The sequence below is a fragment of the Strix uralensis genome, chromosome 3 (genome assembly GCF_047716275.1).
Source record: "Strix uralensis isolate ZFMK-TIS-50842 chromosome 3, bStrUra1, whole genome shotgun sequence".
NCBI lineage: Eukaryota > Metazoa > Chordata > Aves > Strigiformes > Strigidae > Strix > Strix uralensis.
Genome location: NC_133974.1, coordinates 76,693,112 through 76,712,929, shown reverse-complemented (window position 1 = coordinate 76,712,929; position 19,818 = coordinate 76,693,112). Strand labels below are relative to the sequence as shown.

At 41.4% G+C, this 19,818-nt stretch overlaps 1 protein-coding gene across 1 annotated transcript in view; it reads right to left on the bottom strand.

Moving 5' to 3' along the window:
* Nucleotides 1-14,186, bottom strand: part of MAP3K4 (mitogen-activated protein kinase kinase kinase 4) — a 124,302-nt gene extending 110,116 nt beyond the window's left edge. Inside the window, exon 1 of the mRNA XM_074862983.1 lies at nucleotides 14,167-14,186. The gene's annotated coding sequence lies outside the window, so the exon portion shown is untranslated. The remainder of the gene's footprint in view (nucleotides 1-14,166) is intronic.
* Nucleotides 14,187-19,818: the final 5,632 nt, after the last annotated feature.

Sequence of the window (19,818 nt, the reverse complement as noted above, 5' to 3'; positions counted from 1 at the left end):
TTCAGATTATTCTGTGTTTCTTTTGAATCAGGGGTTTGCTTTACATGTAAATTTAGTGCATTTTTATTGATAAGGCTGAATTTGTTCATATGGACTTCTGGCATAAACCAGCCACTTGATAACGTCATAGAATCACAGAATCACAGAATGGTTTGGGTTGGAAGGGACCTTAAAGATCATCTAGTTGCATCCCCACTGCCATGGGCAGGGACACCTTCCACTAGACCAGGTTGCTCAAAGCCCCATCCAGCCTGGCCTTGAACACTTCCAGGGAGGGGGCAGCCACAGTTTCTCTGGGCAACCTCTTCCAGTGCCTCATCACCCTGACAGTAAAGAATTTCTTCCTTCGATCTAGTATAAATCTACCCTCTTTCAGTTTAAAACCATCTATCACTAGACTCCCTGATAAAGAGTCCCTCCCCATCTTTCCTGTGGCCCACTTTAAGTACTGGAAAGCCACTATAAAACTCCCCGGAGCTTTCTCTTTTCCAGACTGAACAACTCCAACTCTCTCAGCCTGTCCTCATAGGGCAGGTGCTCCAGCCCCCTGATCATCTTCGTGGCCCTTCTCTGGACCTGCTTGAGCAAGTTTATGTCCTTCTTATGTTGGGGGCCCCAGAGCTGGATACAGGACTCCAGGTGGGGTCTCATGGGAGCAGAGTAGAGGGGGAGAATCCCCTCCCTCGACCTGCTGGCCACACTTCTCTTGATGCAGCCCAGGATACGGTTGGCTTTCTGGGCTGCAAGTGCACATTGCTGGCTCATAGTCAGTTTTCCATCCACTGATAACCCCAAGTCCTTCTCCGCAGGGCTACTCTCAATCCACTCATCACCCAGCCTGTATCTGTGCTTGGGATTGCCCCAACCCATGAGCAGAACCTTGTACTTGGACTCATTGATCTTCATGAGGTTTGCAGGGACCCACCTCTCAAGCCTGTCCAGATCCCTCTGGATGGCATCCCTTCCCTCCAGCGTGTTGACCGCACCACACAGCTTGGTGTCATTGGCAAACTTGCTGAGGGTGCACTCAGTCCCACTGTCCATGTCACCAACAAAGATGTTAAACAGCCCGGCCCCAACACCAACCCCTGAGGAACGCCACTCATGACTGCTCTCCACCTGGACATCGAGCTTTTGAGTGCAACTCTTTGAGTGCAACCATCCAGCCAGTTCCTTACCCAGCACATGGTCCATTCATCAAATCCATGTCTCTCCAATTTAGAGACAAGAACGTTGTGTGGGACAGTGTCAAAAGCTTTGCAGAAGTCCAGGTAGATGACAACAGTTGCTCTTCCCTTATCCACCAGTGCTGTAACCCTGTTGTAGAATGCCACCAAATTTGTCAGGCACAATTTGTCATGGTCCTTAGTGAAGCCATGTTGGCTGTCACCAGTCACCTCCTTATTTTCCATGTGTCCTAGCATAGTTTCCAGGAGGATCCACTTCATGATCTTGTTGGGCACAGAGGTGAGACTGACTGGACTGTAGTTTCCTGGGGCTTCTTTATTTCCCTCTTTACAAATTGGCGTTATGTTTCCCCTTTTCCAATCAGTGGGAACGTTGCCAGTCTGCCACGATGGATGATGGATAGTGGCTTAGCAACTTCAGCTTCCAGTTCCCCCAGGAACTGTAGATGCATCTCATCAGGTCCCATGAACTTGTGCCTCTTCATGTTCCTTACATGGTCTCAAACCCAATCTTCTCCTACAGTGGGCAGTTCTTCTTTCTCCCAGTCCCCGCCCCTACCTTCCGCGTCTTGGGCAGTGTGGCTGGAGCCCTTGACGGTGAAGACTGAGGCAAAAAATTGTTGAGTACCTCAGCCTTCTCCACATCCTGGGTAACCAGGTCTCCTATCTCCTTCTGGAGAGGGCCCACATTTTTCCTAGTCTTCCTTTTATCACTGATGTACCTATAGAAGCTTTTCTTGTTGCCCTTGAAGTCCCTGGCCAGATTTAATTCTGTCAGGGATTTGATCTTCCTAACCTGATCCCTGACTGCTCAGACAGTTTCTCTGTATTCCTCCCAGGCTACCTGTCCTTGCTTCCACCCTCTGTAGGCTTCCTTTCTGAGTTTGTGTTTATCCAAGGTCTCCTTGTTCGTCCTGGCATTTTTGCATGACTTCCTCTTTGTCGGGATGCATTGTTCCTGAGCTTGGAGGAGGTGATTCTTGAATAATAACCAGCTTTCTTGGGCCCTTCTTCCCTCCAGAGCTTTATCCCATGCTACTCCGCCAAGCAGATCCTTCAGGAGGCCAAAGTCTGCTCTCCTGAAGTCCAGGGTTGTGAGCTTGCTGTGCACCCTCCTCACTGCCCTAAGGATCTTGAACTCCACCATTTCATGGTCACTGCAGCCAAGACTGTCATTGAGCTTCACATTCACCACCAGCCCCTCCTTGTTCGTGAGAACAAGGTTCATCAGAGCACCTCTCCTTGTTGGCTCCTCTATCACTTGGAGAAGGAAGTTATCATCAACACATTCTAAGAACCTCATAGATTGCTTATGCACTGCAAAAGTCCAAATACTGTGCGTAGAAGAATGGACTTCGGTTTGGCTTCTCCTTTGTGTAGTGTTCTTCTACTTCTCTGTACCCTTCAGTGCTTCTCCTTATACCTTATTCTTGTCTCTCACCCTCCCTTTTCCCTGCTCTCTCCCACTTTGCTCTTCCAGATGACTTTTCTTATTTTTCTTTCCAGTACTGCTGCTCATTCAACCTAGCAATGCTACACTCTTGAACCTGGTGGAGTGGGATCGTGTTCAGCTTAGTCACATTTCTGCCTGATTGCTGTTAAAAGGAAGTGCAGAACAGGCTTCAGAAGTCCAATTATGTTTGAAAATGTATTATCAAGGTAAAATCCTCCCCACAAAAGTCAGATTATGTCTCCCCATAACTGGTCCAGAGTAAAAGGCAGCTGAGACTGGTCAGCATTTTGAATATGAGCCAGTCTTAGTGGACTAGTCAGCTGCCAGTACGCATACCATAGAGTAGGCATATTTTACTGCAAGTATAAAGAAGACTACTTAAAGCATCAAAAACTAATCATATAAAGGCCAGCTAAAGAACGTTTATTACAGGGTTTGTTGATCACTTTCAAAACAGTAGTTTATTGAAATAATGTCTCTATTGTGAATGAACAGAAACATGGGATGATGTTTTATCTGTGATGTTGACTCTCCAGTAAATAAAACTAATATTAAACAAGTTAGGAAAACACTTGATACCTTCATATAACAGCTGGTTTCAGATTTCCAGAATGCTGTTATTTTCACTCTGTATTTCTATTTCAGATATAAATTATTGTAGGAACCCAGATGGTAAGAAGAGGGTCTGGTGCTATACCTCCAACACTACGATGTGATGGTGGTATTCCTCAGAGTCCAGAGACATCATCAAAACACCCTGAGAAAATGGGAGGGATAGAGCTATGCCAGGGATTCTCAAGCTTTCCTTCACCACAGACCTTCTTTAAATACCTTCTGTGGCTACAGACCACCAAGGCTTAATTCAAGATTTAAAGCACTAGCCTGCATCAAATATTTATTTCAATTTTCTCATGAAGGGTCTTCAAATTTGGAGAGAAGGGGAAATAAATTAATCTGTTAATGCACACACTCTTATTATAATATATTTATTGCAATGATTCCATATGAATTTAAAATAATAGCATCAACACTCTTCTTGCTCAAATGGCCCATTTTATGGTATTTTAACATCCTAATTCTGGATTTGATGCCAATTTTCACATTAAAATTTGATGAAAAGTTTTTACGATTCTTCTCACCTCCCCCCTTGTTTGTCTGTGTTCAGTCACCATATATTTTGTTGACGTGTCCAGGGCCACCACTTGGAGGAACAGACTTCAGCCCCATTGTGGCCCTAAAGAGGGGCGTTGGGTTAAGAAAACGTCTTTAAGAGAAAAAGCGCTTAGTTAAAGTGGATCCCACCACACTAGCACCAAATATGCTAATGCATCAGAGCAGGTGGGGGGGGAGGGGGGCTTGAGTATGAGAGGAGCATTGAGGGGAGGGGGCTGTGGGAAAAGGAGGTGCAGTGCTTGCTGCGGGCCAGACCAAATGTTTCCAGGCTGGATGTTCCCCAGCCCTGCTTTAAGCCTTCACAGACCCCCTGTGAGGACATCGCGGCCCCCCAGGGGTCTGCGGAAGACAGGTTGAGAACCACTGAGCTATGCTACAGAAACACAGAATGCAATGGAAGTGGTCATTTGTGTGTAAAAATCTCTACCAAAACTCTGCTCAGTATCATTGATTGTTTATTGATCTTGTGTTCATGCTGCAAAGCTTTTTCAGTCATGGGTAGAAAGTAGGGCCTTTTGTTCACAGGGGAGCTGCTACTGAACGTTTTAAGTCTGCTGATCAACAGATTAGAGCATTCTAGTTTTCCTTTTATATGTAAGTAAATATAAGAACATATCAGAAACAAACACAACTAAAGATGTGTGGTAAAAATCAAAATACTGGGCACTGCATCTCATTGCATGTATTGACAGGGTAGGAGGATAGTGAAAATAAGGATGAAAGAAAAAAGTAAATAAAAGGATAGCAATACATTTCTTTAAAACCTGAACATTAATCTCCTAAATCTAACTCATGAAAAATTACATTTGAAGATATTTTAGAGCTGTATGTGAAGGTTTTGCTTCCCTAATACAAACAAATGCACGGTGCAGAAGTGAAATTGAAATGCAAGTGCTCTTACAAAGTACCATCTGTTGCATGAAGTCATTCCAGACACCCTTACAAATGCCTTCTGGTCTTTATTCCCAAACATTCGTGTGACTGCTTACTAATCTGTCTGATTTTTCTAACTCACTTTTACCTATTTCCTGAAGGTTGAGAGATTTTTATTTTTTTTTTAATTTTAAACACATAAATTAAATTAAGGGACGGATTTCTGCTGTTCATTACAGATGCTGATATGTCAATGCAGTCTTCAAGTCCAGAGGAGTGCTATTGAGAGAGAGAGGCTTAGATTACCATGGAACAGTTTCTTTTACTATCACAGAAAAGAAATGCCAAGCCTGGAGCTTGGTGATGCCACATCGTCACAACAGAACAGCAAGGGATTTCCCGAATGTGTATGTTTATTTTGCATTTTTTGTGTTATGTTAGCCCGTTGCTTTTGCTTTCCACACAGTTGCCTTACAGTACTTAAAAGTAGAAGGAAATGTGCTTGATAAAAAAAAAAAAAATCATGTGTTCAAACATTAAAAATGGCCCTTTAGTAATTTTTTCAAAAAAGTCAAATTGTGGACTAAATGTAAATGAAGAGGGTCCGTTTAAATTGCCCTTGAAAAATTTAAGAGTTGTCATTACTCTTCAAGAACATATTGAAGAACAGCTATTCAGACATATGGCAAAATAGCGGTCTGCTTTCCAAAACTGTCTTTTTATAAATATTTGAGAGAGCTGCCATAGCCTTTAATCTGGTTTAGAGAGTAATAGATGGAAGAATTGAACAGCTTGACATTTGTCAGTGGCCTGGACTGCATTTTATATGGCAAAGCAATCACAGTGGCTAGCAAGCCTACCCTTAGTTGTAAACTGGAATGGAAATGATAAGACTAATATAATTAATTTAACTGACTCCTGTCCTTTGCTCATCTGTCATTTTCCCCCAAATCCTTCCAGTGTATTGTTACTTCTTCCCACATAAATCTCTGTTCAAATTTGCCAACAGCTCATCTCTTATTTTTTGTTCCTTCCCAAATCACACTTTTTTGATCAACGTTTTTTTTCGTGTGTGAAATGTTTCTGTTTGTGAAACTGTTGGAGATTTTGTTACTGTGCTGATTGAAGACAGAGAAATTAATTGAGCTCTTTAAAATTCTTGGGGAGAAGAAGACCATTCCCCTCACTGTCCCATCCAGCCTTCACTGTGCAAACACTTATGTGGGAAAATGCTCACTGAATTCAGTGGAACTACTGCTAGATAGGAATCCCTACTCAAATTCACATGCATATGTGTTCATGAGTTCTTGGATCTAAAAATGATAAGGGACTTATCTATTGTTTTCTCAATTTCTGACAATGAAAAAAATGATCTTTTTAATTTTATGGTAAGCTCCTACTTATGAAGATATGTTCAGTTCAAATGTGAATTAAAAAAAAAAGATATTTTCTGCAGTTGCGTATGTGTTCTAATGAACGCCAGTAAAGAGGAATACTATGTCATCAGGCATTACTCATCCAGTCAGAACATTTGTACAGCCTGCATTCAAGACTCTACAAACATAGCTAGGTTTTATCAGAAATTAAATGGACAGTTACACTGCTTTCTGGGAAAGTCCCTAGACCCTGTCAGCCCCCAAACTATGTCTTGTCACTGTGTGAGACCGTGCTAGCCAGCATGGGCCAGAGCTATGCCAGGGAATGTGCTAACAATTGAACCACTTGCACCATCATGGGACTGTGTGCAAGACCAGGCTCTGGTCATGTTTAGTTTACTAGTATAGACGTAGTCTTTGTGCCCTCTTCAGCAGGCAATGGACATTCTGATACTGAAATCTTTACCAGTCAGGCTGGAAGGACTAGGATCACTGCAAGAACATTCCAGCATTGAAGAGTGGGGGCAATGAAAAGACTATATGTATTTACCCAGAGAGTTAGTAGTACATCCAGCTCTGGGCGTGGACACAGATCACCCTCTGAGGTGGGTTGTAGATGTAATTGCTGAGAAGAAGACAGTCTTTTGTGCGTACTTCTGAGTCAGCATCATCCTGGCACCGTGGCAGTTCTCACTAAAGGTCTGGCAAGAGTGGCAGATGACTTAGGACTGGGGAGTGCGCCAGGGCAAGGGGGATGTCACAAGGCACAACCACAGCTTAATAAAATGAAGGCAAACCCAGAGACAAATGGAAACCCTTGCCCTTCCTCAAGTTCACAGGAGCAAAACTCTCAATGAAGGGAAAGGGGAAGAGGAGGTAAAATTCCCTGGAAAAGGACAATGCAGCTAACAAAATGTTCTCTTTGAGTACTGCAGTGGAAGAAAGTTCTGAAACTTAGTCTTTGTTATGCACATGTATTTATGTGTGTAATTATTTATGATTGTCCACCTAGACAATACATTGCACTACTGAAAAGTGTGAGGGTATACAGACTGTGCTATGGTCATTGTTGCCCTTTGGAGGATGCATCCATCCCCCTGCCTGTCAAACGCACTCATCTTCGGCACTTGTCTCAGACTCTGACAGAACTTGCAGGAAGTGGATTTGACTGTAATGTGGGTAGATGGTGAGATAGCAAATGCACTAAAAATAATTTAGGAAAGATCTAGGTCCAATTTCCAGCTAATATAGTGAACTGAGATTAAATTCAAAGTTTCAAACATATTCCTAACCTAATACTATTTTCATAATATAAACAGCCAGTATGCTTCCCTTGCAATGAAATCCTCTGTCCTTCAACTCTGTAGCATGAAATTCTTCATCCTAACCCACTGACTATACCTGTCTTTTTCTATCCTTATTGTAAGCCTGTAGAAAATACATTGCTCTTAGAAGTTTATTTTTCTAGTTCTTTGGTCCTGTCAATATGTTCACCAATTTTCTGTATTATTGTTTATTACTGTATTTCAAGTTTCAGCTTGATTCTCTAAACAAATCAAAATTCTTTGTTAGTTTTTGTGGTTCAGTTCTTAGATTATTATTCAGGTGATATATGCTATATCCTCCATCTAAAATGTAAGAGCTGAAAGGTACACACTGTGCCTTGTCCTTCCTTTTCTAGCACTCAAACTACATGACTACACACCACACTATGTCATTCTTTTTTTCTGTTAACTGATCAGGAAGACAGGCTGCAGAAAAGGACCACCCCATTACAGCTTCTGACTCCTAAATGATGTAAAAGATCTTTCCAAAAACTAATTAGCCATTGCTAATCAAAAATAACCCCAGAGACATGATGAGGACTCAGTAGCCAGCATCCCTTGTGCTCCACCAGTGATCCTGGGCAGACCACTTGGACGCATAGAAGTCCAGCACCAAGAGTTGCTTGAGTGCATATGGGTGTAGGAGTGTGAGCAAATAAACTTTATGAGAAAATGAGTTTGAATGGGTAAAATCAACTCCTTTAGATATTTGGTAAAAGAAATCACCTTCGCCTTCCATGAGTTTTGCTACATTGATCTCCTGCATGGCAGATTACAATGCAGTGCAACAATAGCTACAGATAAGCTCATGTCAGCACCTGAGCTGCTGCAGAGGACTCACTAACTCCTGTTGAGCACCACACTAGTGCTGCTACACCACCTCAGGAGAGGAGCCAGTATCTTCTGCGGATTTCAGTAACCATGAAACATAATACATGAACATACTATCTCAGACAAGCTCAGGAGTGTCTGTGCCAGATGCTGTTAAGGGTAATTACTTTAACTGCTGTATCTTGTTGATGTGGCTACCCTGCTTTTTACTCCAGAGCAGAGTTCAAAGCTCTCTTGGGTGAATCACATACCTGGTGGAGACAGGTAGAGGGAGGACAGGGACGACTGAAAGTGAAGAAAAGCAGTCTGACCTATTACATGCTGTTTACAGAAATAACCCCTCACATTGTTTTATAAAAAATATGAAAATTAATGAAATGAAATGAAGAATGAAATTACATGAAATAAAAGGCCAGTCATAGCTCCTGGCTGCCTCTAGAGCTTTTATGCCTTTATAGCATACAGATTTATGACAATTATGTAATAGATAGGGAGAAGTCTTCCCTAGACAAAGTTCAGGTTATGCTATTTATTTGCCCGTGTATATCTGTGGTGACACGTTTGCTCCACTTCTGTGCCTCCTTTTTGCACATTGCTTATTACTGATGTACTATCACTAGCATATTTACATTCTTTCTTCTTCAGGGAGACAGTGGAGTACTTTTAGTTTGTCTTGTCCAAGACAGTTTTGTCTAATATGGACTCACCTCTTGGAGTCCTGGTTGTGCCCTGCCTAAGAAACTTTCTGTCTTTGTCACTGTTTCTAGTTACAGTTCCTGGATTAAGAACGTGATGGGAGCCAGCTGATCCTGGGAAGCGACTGCCCTCTCCTGGAAAGCAGTATACGTATTTGAAATATGAGATTCGAAGTGCTACATTAAAATTATATTAAAGAATAAAAATTAAATATAATCCATTATAAGTTACCATAAACTAATAAGTAGCCAAACTGATGGCTCTTTCCACTCTTTCAGTATGCTGTGTATTTCAGTGCATTCTACAATAAAAACAGGTGAAGCACCCATTCCAAACATCCTGTTCTCCATGTAGCTGAATCTCATACCTATTTCTAGCTGTCCTAGAGGTTCTATTGTTCTAGGTCTTTTGTGCTCTCAACATTTTCACTGACCTCCTGCATTATTAGTGTCCATACTTCCAGTTTTCTCTCAGGGGCTCCCATATGTCATGAAGATATCAGGCTGAATTGTGGGAGACAGAGATTCCCCATAGGCAGGCTTTGGACTGTGAATACATTTCAGACAGCAGTATGTGGCTCTGGAATTTACCCAACAGCCATCATGGCCATTGCCAAACACGAGGATTATCTTCTCCTCCAGATGCTATGCAGGCAGAAGAGAAGAGTCAGCAAAGAACCCTTCTGTTTTAGAGGTTGACAATTCGCATTAGGCAGGATTTTTGCAGGGTCTGGTTTGGTGGAAATGGAAGAGATTTTTTCTTCATTTTTCTGTATGACAAATTCAGAACTGTTACTGAGTCTCAGCGCTGGAGTACACATGGTGCAGCAACATATCAAACTGGACAGATTGATAGAAGTCTTCAGAGCTCTTCAGCACTGTTGTTGACAACTGATTACAGTGCAAAGTAAAAATGACATCAGATCTTTAGTACCCACTTTGTCTTAGTGTGTAAACATCATAGGTAGGATTTAACTGCCCAAAAGTAGATGGCTAGGGTCATTTAGAAATCTTCAGGTTCTTGAGACATGTGGATGGGCTGGCAGAAATGTTACAGGATATGAAGGAGATCCAGTCCTTTCTGAAGTGGCAGCTGAGTCCCCAGAGGATTCCCTAGGGAGTCTAAAATGCTATTAGATGCTTTGCTTAAACAAGTCCAAGCCTAGCTGTAATTCTTCTGCCCTGTTTAGAAAGAATTTATATCACAGTGAGGCTAATAAAGGTTTTTCCTGTTGGCTATTAAGATATATAAATATGTTTTTCTTTTCCATGATAATTTAAGACATGCAACAGAGGAAAAGAAAACAAAAAATCTCTAATTCATTCGAGTCTTTGCTATGCCTTATAATGCTATACTAAAGAACCATCAGATCTCAGTGTAGCTTATATTTTATATAGTATATTTTAATGTTTTGTTTTGCACTGACACATTCATTCTTCAGTAGCCCATTCCATCATGGACATCCCTGCATGCAAACAATACCATTTCTCCCAGAATATGTCATAAATAGCATTGCTTTTCTTTCTGACAATACAATGAAGTGCCATCTTCAAGAAGAAGACTGACAAGCTGTCTAGAAATGTCAATACACCCAAAAAATCATCTGCATTTATAGCCCCAGGAATAATTTTCACCCTGTGTTTAAATTACAACCACCCTGGACTAGATTCAAATATCCATTGCACAAGACTTTCATCATCCTGCTCTTCTCTATGGAAAGCACAGAATAGATAGAAATCATTTTTAAGGACTTCAAACTGTTTGAGCTGTGAATTTTGCTGCCTGTGGTTTGGTCACATTAATTTACTTTTTTAAAAAATGCATGCTTTGTTCATTTTCCTGAAGAGTCAACACAGATGTCAAAGGCGAGCCTCACTCTTATTTTTTCTCTTCAGCATCTGTTTTGTAAATTCCAGTGACTAAATCTCTATTGCTTACAACGACATGCATGACAGGAAGAGCACTGTTTTCACCCCAGCCCTAAAGCCAGTTTGGCTGTATGATATTGTCAGTTAAAATGTTGCTGTCTTTTATCCCACATCCTCACTTGCTACTTTTGCTGGTTCAGTAGAGCTGAGAAAGCTTTTGAGCAATACTCCAGTTGTTTCCCACATTGAATATTCTACACAGATGAAAAAGAGCAATTGAATAGCTATTCCCTAAAAATATGTGTAGAAGTTATTCTTTTTATTATAATAAGTGTACACTTGTACAGTAAAAAGAGAATAATGGCATAGGACATGTATTATTGTTGAGTAAGTTTTCTAACAAAATAAACCCCTGACAGTTGTTACCATGCCCATTATCTTGGCAAAAGCTAAGCAGATGATATATATTGGAGAGAATATTACCACGACAGTTAATTTTCTGACTAAACAACCAAACTTGCAGTTTCTATTGTTAGTATCCACTGTATACATATATTTATATGCAATATGCATTAGTACATATACCCAGTAGACTCTGGTTGTCTTATTTGATTGGATAATACTGTACTTTCATCACTCACATTATTAGAAGAGTCCAACAATGGTCCAACATGAATTTCGCAAGTGTCTTGACTTCATTGGCTCATAAAGACACAAGGCTAAAACATCTCTATTACTTGATTTACAAAGCTTTCAAACCCAATGCATTAAGATATTACAAAATTAATTGTCTGTATCAGTCCCCTAAAAATATCACCCTCTTTCTTCTTAATTACCATGCACTTCCTATCTATGGTTTCACTTGTGCTGTGCTTAAGAATCTTACATGTATGTAATAGAAAGTGATAAAACTTTTAACTAGATCTTTCAAAAACACAATCAACCCTTTCTGTGTTGATTCTATCTGCCACTTTTGCTCGAAGACTTAATTTGAGTAACAAAGACTAGCAGTGTGTAGATATTTTTCCTTTTTTCTTATATGAAAATTCTGTAAAATGGAGAGACAGAGAGAGAGGAAAACATGCAACTCAAATAAACAAAAATTACTTTGAAAACCAGAATAATTTGACAAAGGATTATTTACTTATCCAGGCAGTTTTTAGCATCAGTTTACATAATTCAGTAGAGAACTAGATTGGTTTAAGATTACTAATCCGATTTGGTTTTATGTTAATTTTTTCATTCTATTTTGCCTTTAGGGACATTGCACTATATTATAATAGCCTACACATTTCTCTATTATATACTGGTTTAGAAGGCAAAGGCTGCATATCTCTATAGTTTTTCATCTTCTGTAGGAGGCAGAAATATTTGACATGTCAGGTGTTATATTAAGGATTTTATGCCTGCCTCATAACCTCTTTCTCCATGGTAAGGGTAAGAATACTATAACATCAGTAACCAGTTTTATTAATTATTTCAGTGAGTTGCTGTATTGTCAATTGCCTGTGAATTAAGTTTTCTGGTTTATCATGGTTCTAAATGTGAAATATGCAAATATTTTGATAAAGATTTTAAAACATTGCTGGTGGCTTCTAATATAGTTAAACATAACACACACACCCCTCCCCCCATTACTGTACTGATTTCTTTATAGCAGTTGTTGTATGTAAGTCACAAAATTGCTCAAAATACTGTTCTGCTCTTAAACAGAAATTGTCTAGCATTAGCCTCTTTCAACCAGACGTTTGGATTAAATCCAGTCAGCAGTTTTGTGTTCTGTGGATGAGATCACTTCCATTAGGGAGAAAGTAAAAATCTGTTACAAATTCCATTTTTCTTAGAAAATGAATGAAAAAAAAAAAAGTAAACCAATACTGAAATACTTCTAGATGATGTGTAATTCCAGGATCATAGCAACAGTGTTGGTCTGTGTATATTTATTATAAAATGGAATTGGTTAGCTAGATCAAATTTTATTATTCTGAGTAAGCTTATACAATAAGACTTGCTTCAAAGTAAATAATATGCTCTTACAGTGTGTGTGAACCAAACTGCTTTCACTCTCCTCTGTGTATCTCTTGTTTCTCCTGCTACCAACTTTATTGGCCCGGCCTACCACCTTTATCAGCCCATGGCATGGACTGGAAAAAAATAGATGAACTTTTAGGTACAAAGAAGGGCTTGTGTACACAAAAACATGTCTAATTTTTCCAACAGGATTAGTTGATCTAACAGAAAATACTAACTCCACCTATAAATCTCAGCTTGCCCATGTCCTAGACCCACCATCACAGCAAAAACAAGCAAACAAAAAGCCTTGTCCACCTTTATTTGCATGGAGTGGAACTCTGTTCCAAAGGATTTTCAGTCCACAGAATTATTTCCACCTCTTTAGAAGATAACTGAACTGATAGACTTTTCCACCTTAATTGTTCTGATGTAGTTAAACCGGCAAAAATAACCCAAAGTAGACGTTGTTATGAAAGAGTTCATACTAATGCAAATTATGGCTGTGCCCTGCCCAGTATAAGCTGCACTTCTATGTACATTTTTTACTCCTATATCCGTATCTTTATGAGGGTTTTTATTGATGTGGCTTTAGTAGCTAAGCTTTCTAAAGGAGATCTAGCCATAGCTTACCTGTGGCTTTATGCTTAAGATGCACATAGATAAATTGCTATTCTGACCACTAAAACTAGGTCCCCTAAAAGTGGATGAAAAAAGCCTGGTCTTTGCTCAGTGTGAGGAATGATTTGTTGTACAAGCCATACAGCTGAGTTGTTGAATTTTAAAGAGTTTTCCCATCCAGCTGCGTGCTCTATTTGCCAAACATATTATCATAGCAATACCAAATATCCATGACTGTGAAAAAAAGCCTGGATGCTTCTTTAGTAGTAACCCTCTTTTCCTGTCTTTTTAGCAGTAGGTAAGGTCATTGAAAGAAAAGACATTTTTCAAACATAAATAATAGTTTATCTCCCTGTGTAAAAGGTGATTAAAACTAATATGCTTTCTGGAAGGATTCCCAAGTTGGACAGCTAAATCCATTTCTAGCTCACTAGATCAAGTGGGCTTGTTTTGCTTTGTCAATGTGAACTTCAGGTGCAAAATAAGAATTGCATTTGTACAATGTCTCTGAACATCAAGGCCTCTTTCCCAGGGTACCTAAATATGCATTTAATGTGTAAATGTAGGGCTAAACCTTAAAAAAACATTTGCAAGCCCCCAAATCTGCAAGTTTTGCAGATGATTAAGGGCTCACACTGTAGATCTCCTGCTTTCTCTATCATTGCCTGAGTGCTCTGTCACTGCATTTGTTCCCACATGTGGAGGCATGATTGTGAGGGAAGAGAAAAGGGATATTTTCTGCAACTGTCCTACCTTTAGGTATACAGGTGTCTCCTCCTTCTCACCGCAGGCAGCCAATTTAGATCCTTTTTTATACAAATACCTCCTCCTACCATCTCTAGCCAAGAAGCAGCAGAGGTAAAGATTGTATTGTTTCAGTGTCCTCCAGGAAAAAAGCATAATGTCTTCAGAAAGAAATCTGCATAACGTGACAGTGTGAAACTCCAGAATCAGGGGAAAGGCCAGAGGAGAACCTGGGTGACAGCTGCATGGAGGACAGAGGATCACAGTGCTGGGAATCTGTTTGCTATCTCACCAGGGAAGAACGTGTCGCGACCTCACATAAGAAAAAGGAGGAGAATAAAAATAGTTCATTACAGCATGGGTTGGGCAGCATGTCCTAATAATAAAGGCCAGTAGCTTCTGCCTGTTAGAATTGAATGCCAAGTTGTTTCCAAGTAAGATAAAACTGTTATTAAAAGGGACTTTATCCAAAAGCATGTATTCTAAAGTAGTTTTAGAGGTGGAACAGTTTCAGCTCTTGTGATTTCCTAAAAACACGTGCTTTACAGGAAAGAGAGTAATAAGCTTTTTTTTTTTTTTTTTTTTTTATGCTAGAAAGCCTAGTTGCCAACAACACAAGCTAAGTTTCACATTTGCTGGAGAGCAGGAGCTGATGATGTTTGAGATCGTTTTAAGCTTAGTGTTACAACTGGACAAACAATATATTGTTTTCATTTTACTGGACAAAGTTAGCTGCTACCTGTGTTTTGAGCTGACTGCTGACAGTTCATTTAAATTAAATGTATGCAGCCATCACAGTGGTTTGGCATTTATTTTATGGTAGTGAATTGCAGTCATCAGTAAGTGACCTGTCACAGGATATGCAGCTGATCACTGTCACGTCTATCAGGGGGAAACGAGAGGTTTGGGTGGGAAATATTCCCTTCAGATGAGAAGGAACAAGATTCCCCTCAAAGGGAGGACCAGTTTAGGACAGAAAAGTAAATTTCAACATACTATCTGAGAAACATGGAGGAAACAAGGCAAATGTAGGGCTAAATAGTCCATACGTTGTGCATGTAAGATACTGTCCAGCATTATAGCTTGCTGTGTTCCTATGTAGAGTTTTGACATTTACTTTGAACCCAATAAAACATGTACTAATAGATGTCATAGCAGATTATTATCTCTTTGCTCAGTGAAATGCCTCCACGAAGTGATTAAGTTCTTCCTGAGGGCTGTAAGAGGTGATTGCACCAGTGGTCCCTGTGCCAGTCCAGCTTCCAGCCCTGCACCATGCAGGAAAAGTCACAGTGGATGTAAGTGTGGAAAAAAATCTGGAAAAAAAGGTCCTTATTGGTGCTACAGTTGTTCATCTCTGGGAGCAAAGAGGCAGTCAAGTGTCCTGAACTTTCAGTTTCTCCACTGAAATAAACTGCTTTGCTGATTTTTCTCTACAGAAATGCCTCTGACCTTGGACTCTTCCCCACAGTGCTGGGTGCCAGCTGGGGAGAGCAGAAAGGGATTTAAAAGACATGGAACTACACGGGCTTCTTCTGGACAGATTGTGGTTACATCAAAAGAAACTGCATGTGCAGAGGAGAGGCACTTCTTAGCTATGGCATGGGTGCAAGACAGAGAAATAAGCTCCTGTTACCTCAGTTCCTGGCCTGTAGCTGTCAGGGTCCTGATGGCACCACCAGCCCTGACTGTCCCTGTCTGCCCCCCCGGGGCTCACCCTTGGCCCATGACCCCACGTCAGCCCCTGCCCCAGGGACACCACTGCAGGGCCAGTCTCCAGCTCCCCACAGCCCAGCCCGGCCATGGGCCCCTCAAGCCGGGCCCACCCCGGGCCTGGCCTTGGCCCATCCCCATCCCCAGGGAGGTGCCTGATGCCCCAGTGACCCCCAGGTGCCTGGTCCTGGCTGGGGGTGGGCCCTGGCTACCAGGCCCTGCCCTGACAGACCCACGGGGAGTTCCTTAGGGAGCTGAAAGATTTTCTCCATGGTCCCTGCCATCAGGAAAGGGTTTGCGCCTTCCTGTTTGATTCCTGGCTCACACCTTGGTTGCCTCCAGGTAGTAATTCCCCCAGTGGGGAGGGTGGCGAGTCAGACCCATAGAGGAGCTGATGCACAAGAAGTGTCTGCCTCGTTCAGGTGGGGCAGGTGGGGTGACCAGCTCAGCTCTCCGGCAAAGCATCCTTCCAGCTGGCTGAGCAGAGACACATCACAAACTTCAGGAGCTGTCACACTCTACATTCAACCCAGTAGTACTTATGGTGTCTCCAGCCCTGTCTGAGCATGTTTCACAGCAGGAGTAGGATAGACCCCCTCATGTGAAGTCATCCTGAGGCAGGCTTTTTCCTGAACTAAATTTCTGGAAGAGAGCCTTTAGCCCAAGGTTTACCATATGCCAAGAGGGTTTTTATCACCTAACATGTCAGAGTACTAGCAGGTCTAGCTTTGTCTGCAGCCACAACGAAGGTGATCTAGGACCACTTGTAGGAGGAGGAAAAACACGAGCAATGTGGGAAACAGCAGGGATGTAGCCCTTCTTGTGCTGCCTGTGTGCAAGCCTTGCTGGGATAAGGAGCAGCCTGGATGGTACAACTGGAACACAACTAGAGGGCTAGAGTCTGGGACTGCATGGCACAGGCGTGGCTCAGTAGAGAGCTATGAGACACAGCAGTCCTCTCAATGTCTGCTCACATATTTTCTCTCAAACAGCTTTTTGAGCCACTACTGTCATATACCTGCTTGCTTTAGCAATGCTGAAATTTATCATTAATATATAATGAATATGTATTAGTTATATGAATTAATATGTATTAGTTATATGTGTTTTACTCGGTGTTCTGCATGTAGTTCAACCTTAATATTGCATCCAGTTGTCTGAATGTATTTCAAAAAAAGCCTGCCATTATATTTGTTATGTAAACATAATCCATCCATGCAGAGGAACTACTAAGAACTATTAGACTTGTACTATGGTTATTTTTTACAACTCTGCTATTCTACTTGATGCCTTGCTAATTTCTCACATACTGCAAGATATGAAAGAACTCTACTACAGCAAAAAGTTAGACATCAGGAAAACCTTAACCATAAGGATAATTGTTATCTGCTTTCCTGAGAATGGTGTGGAGTTGCCATCCTGGGAGGTTTTTAGTCTGTGGTAGTTCAAGCAGCAGTCATGAAGGACATGGTAGAGTTGATTCTGTTTGAGGGAAGGGAGATGGACTAGGTGGCTTCTGGGGACCCATTTCCAGCCCTTCAATTGCTATACTAAAGGGCACAAATTCACACTTCGGGTGTATGCAGTACATTTCAAATTAAAGATTCAGTTTATATCCACATGCAGGAGAGGAAAATATGGGACCAAACAATTGCAGGAGGAAATAAGCTCTAGGCCTGTGCTTCAAACCTTCCTTAAAGGCAGCAAGCTATAGTGACCTTCAATTTTGGAAGGAGTTAGGCCTAGACAGCCAGCTGTTTCTGACTATTAACAAGGTCATCATTCCATCAGAGTGCTCTGTCCTTCAGGTGGGTTTCAATCATATACCAATATGTGCAGGTCATACAGACTAAAATGAGTATCATTCTCTTATTTATCAAGGTCACGTAGGTCAAGATGTTTTTCTGAAGCATTTTATTGTCTGATAATTCATTATCTTGCTATTCCAAATAAAGAGCTTTCAGCAGTGCTGGGAGCGTGCCGGTAGTGCCCGTGATGCTGACGCTGAGAGAGGCTGGGTGGATGAGAGCCTGAGGCAGGAAAGCAGCCACTGGGTGGGAGCCAGAGCCCCAGTGCGGTGGGTGCCAGGAGGACATAAACTCTCCCTCACCAGCTGTGGGAGAACTGGCAGAGGCCAGGAGATCAGGCCTAAACAAGTCTGACTTGCATGTATTTCTCATCATAGCTGAGGGGCACTCCAGCTAGGAGCAACTGAACTGTCAACGTGAGGCAACTCCAGAAGTTGCAATTATGTTGTGAAAAGCAGGGGCAAGCCAACAGTGCTGTGTGCCCCAGGGCAGGGGGAGCTGTCACTTGAATTAAATGATGTTGCTTGTAGGCTTACACTGGAGACGTTTTGAGAAAGGAGATTTCTGAGTGTTCCCAGGGTGGTTTGGAGAAAAACAGATTTTTCTTTTTTCTCTGAAGAGAGTTATTCTGCTCAGTCTTCCTGGGGCAAGGATTCAGTGTGCTGTACTCTTTCCAAAGGAATCCAAAATGCTCTAAGAGATGACCTAAAGCTTGCTAACTGAGCAGAACATGTAGATATAACCAAGGTGGTTAATGGGGACAGTGGCTGTGGGAAGTTGAGTACATAAAGCTGTGGAGTCCTGGAAATGTAACATTTCCTCTTTTCATTTCTACAAGCTGTGAGAGATCAGTGGAGAAGGAAGCCAGAAGGTACAAAAGCCATCCTGCAGAGAAAAGAGGAGGATTACTGCCAATGGCTTGTGGAGAGCTGCAGTACAGCTGTTTTGAGGAATTGTATAGGTGTCACAAATCTAATTCACAGAATTAGAAGAAAAAGATGACACAAAGGATTTATCTGCTTCAATCATCGTGGCGTAGGAACACATACAGACCCAAAATGTCTGACAGATATTTATCAAACCTGTTCCTGAAACTTCCAGTTGTGAAGATCCCACAACCTCTCCAGGCAAAATTCCAGTGCTTCACTCTCCTTCCTGTGAAAGAGATTTTTTTCCTAATCTTGATTTTACATCTCTTTTGTATATTTAAATCCATACTGCTTGCCTTATCCTCCACACTTATGGTGAATAGACTATCTACTCTTCTTTGTAGCAATCATATATATATGCACACACATACATACATATGTTACAATAGACATATATTTATATGTCTATATTTGAAGATTCTTCTTGTGTATTCCTCTAGTAATATAATTTCTAGTCAAAACCACCCACTCCTTTTTATTGTCTCCTTTCCTCTGACCCACCCCACACAGCTTCCCAGCAAGTTTTGTCTGATTTGCAGTTCTTTTAACTTGGGAGGAGTAAGATGTTTCTGTCAGACAGCCTACTTTGATTTTTCAGGTGTATGGATGAAGCATCAAGTCAGTATTATTTGTAAGATTTGAATACTTACTTATAGGTTTTGAACCATACCTGCCTCACAACCTGGTAAAATGATTATGCTTAGCACTTATACCACCTTTTCCTTTTGACTCCAAAATAAGCCTGAATTTACTAACCTCACAGCAGACAGGCAGTGAAGTATTTGATACCCCTGTTTTATAAAGAGGAAACTTGCTACAGTGTTTTGTCCTGGTGATACTGTCAATGGGACATGCGTTAACATGCAGGTGCCTCAGAAACAGCCCTGAGCTCCTGGTGCACATTAAGCAGACCCACTGCTCCAGGTGGGGAAGGCAGTAGCTTCTTGCCTTCTCATCTTTCTCACAGACACTCCCTCTGCTCCTTAGAAATGCAGGCAATGGGCTGTTGCACATGAAGCCAAGAGCTTGTGTGCACCAGTTTCTGAAGTAGGCACAGCCAATGTGGATTTCTGACCATGCCGCTACCTTGGCCATACCATTTTATTTCTTCACCCCTTGCCTGCTACCAGAGTAATCTCATCAGGGTTGAAAAAGTCTCATATCTATCTCAAGCACCTAGCTAGGGTTCTGATTTCAGGTGGAGGCTCTGA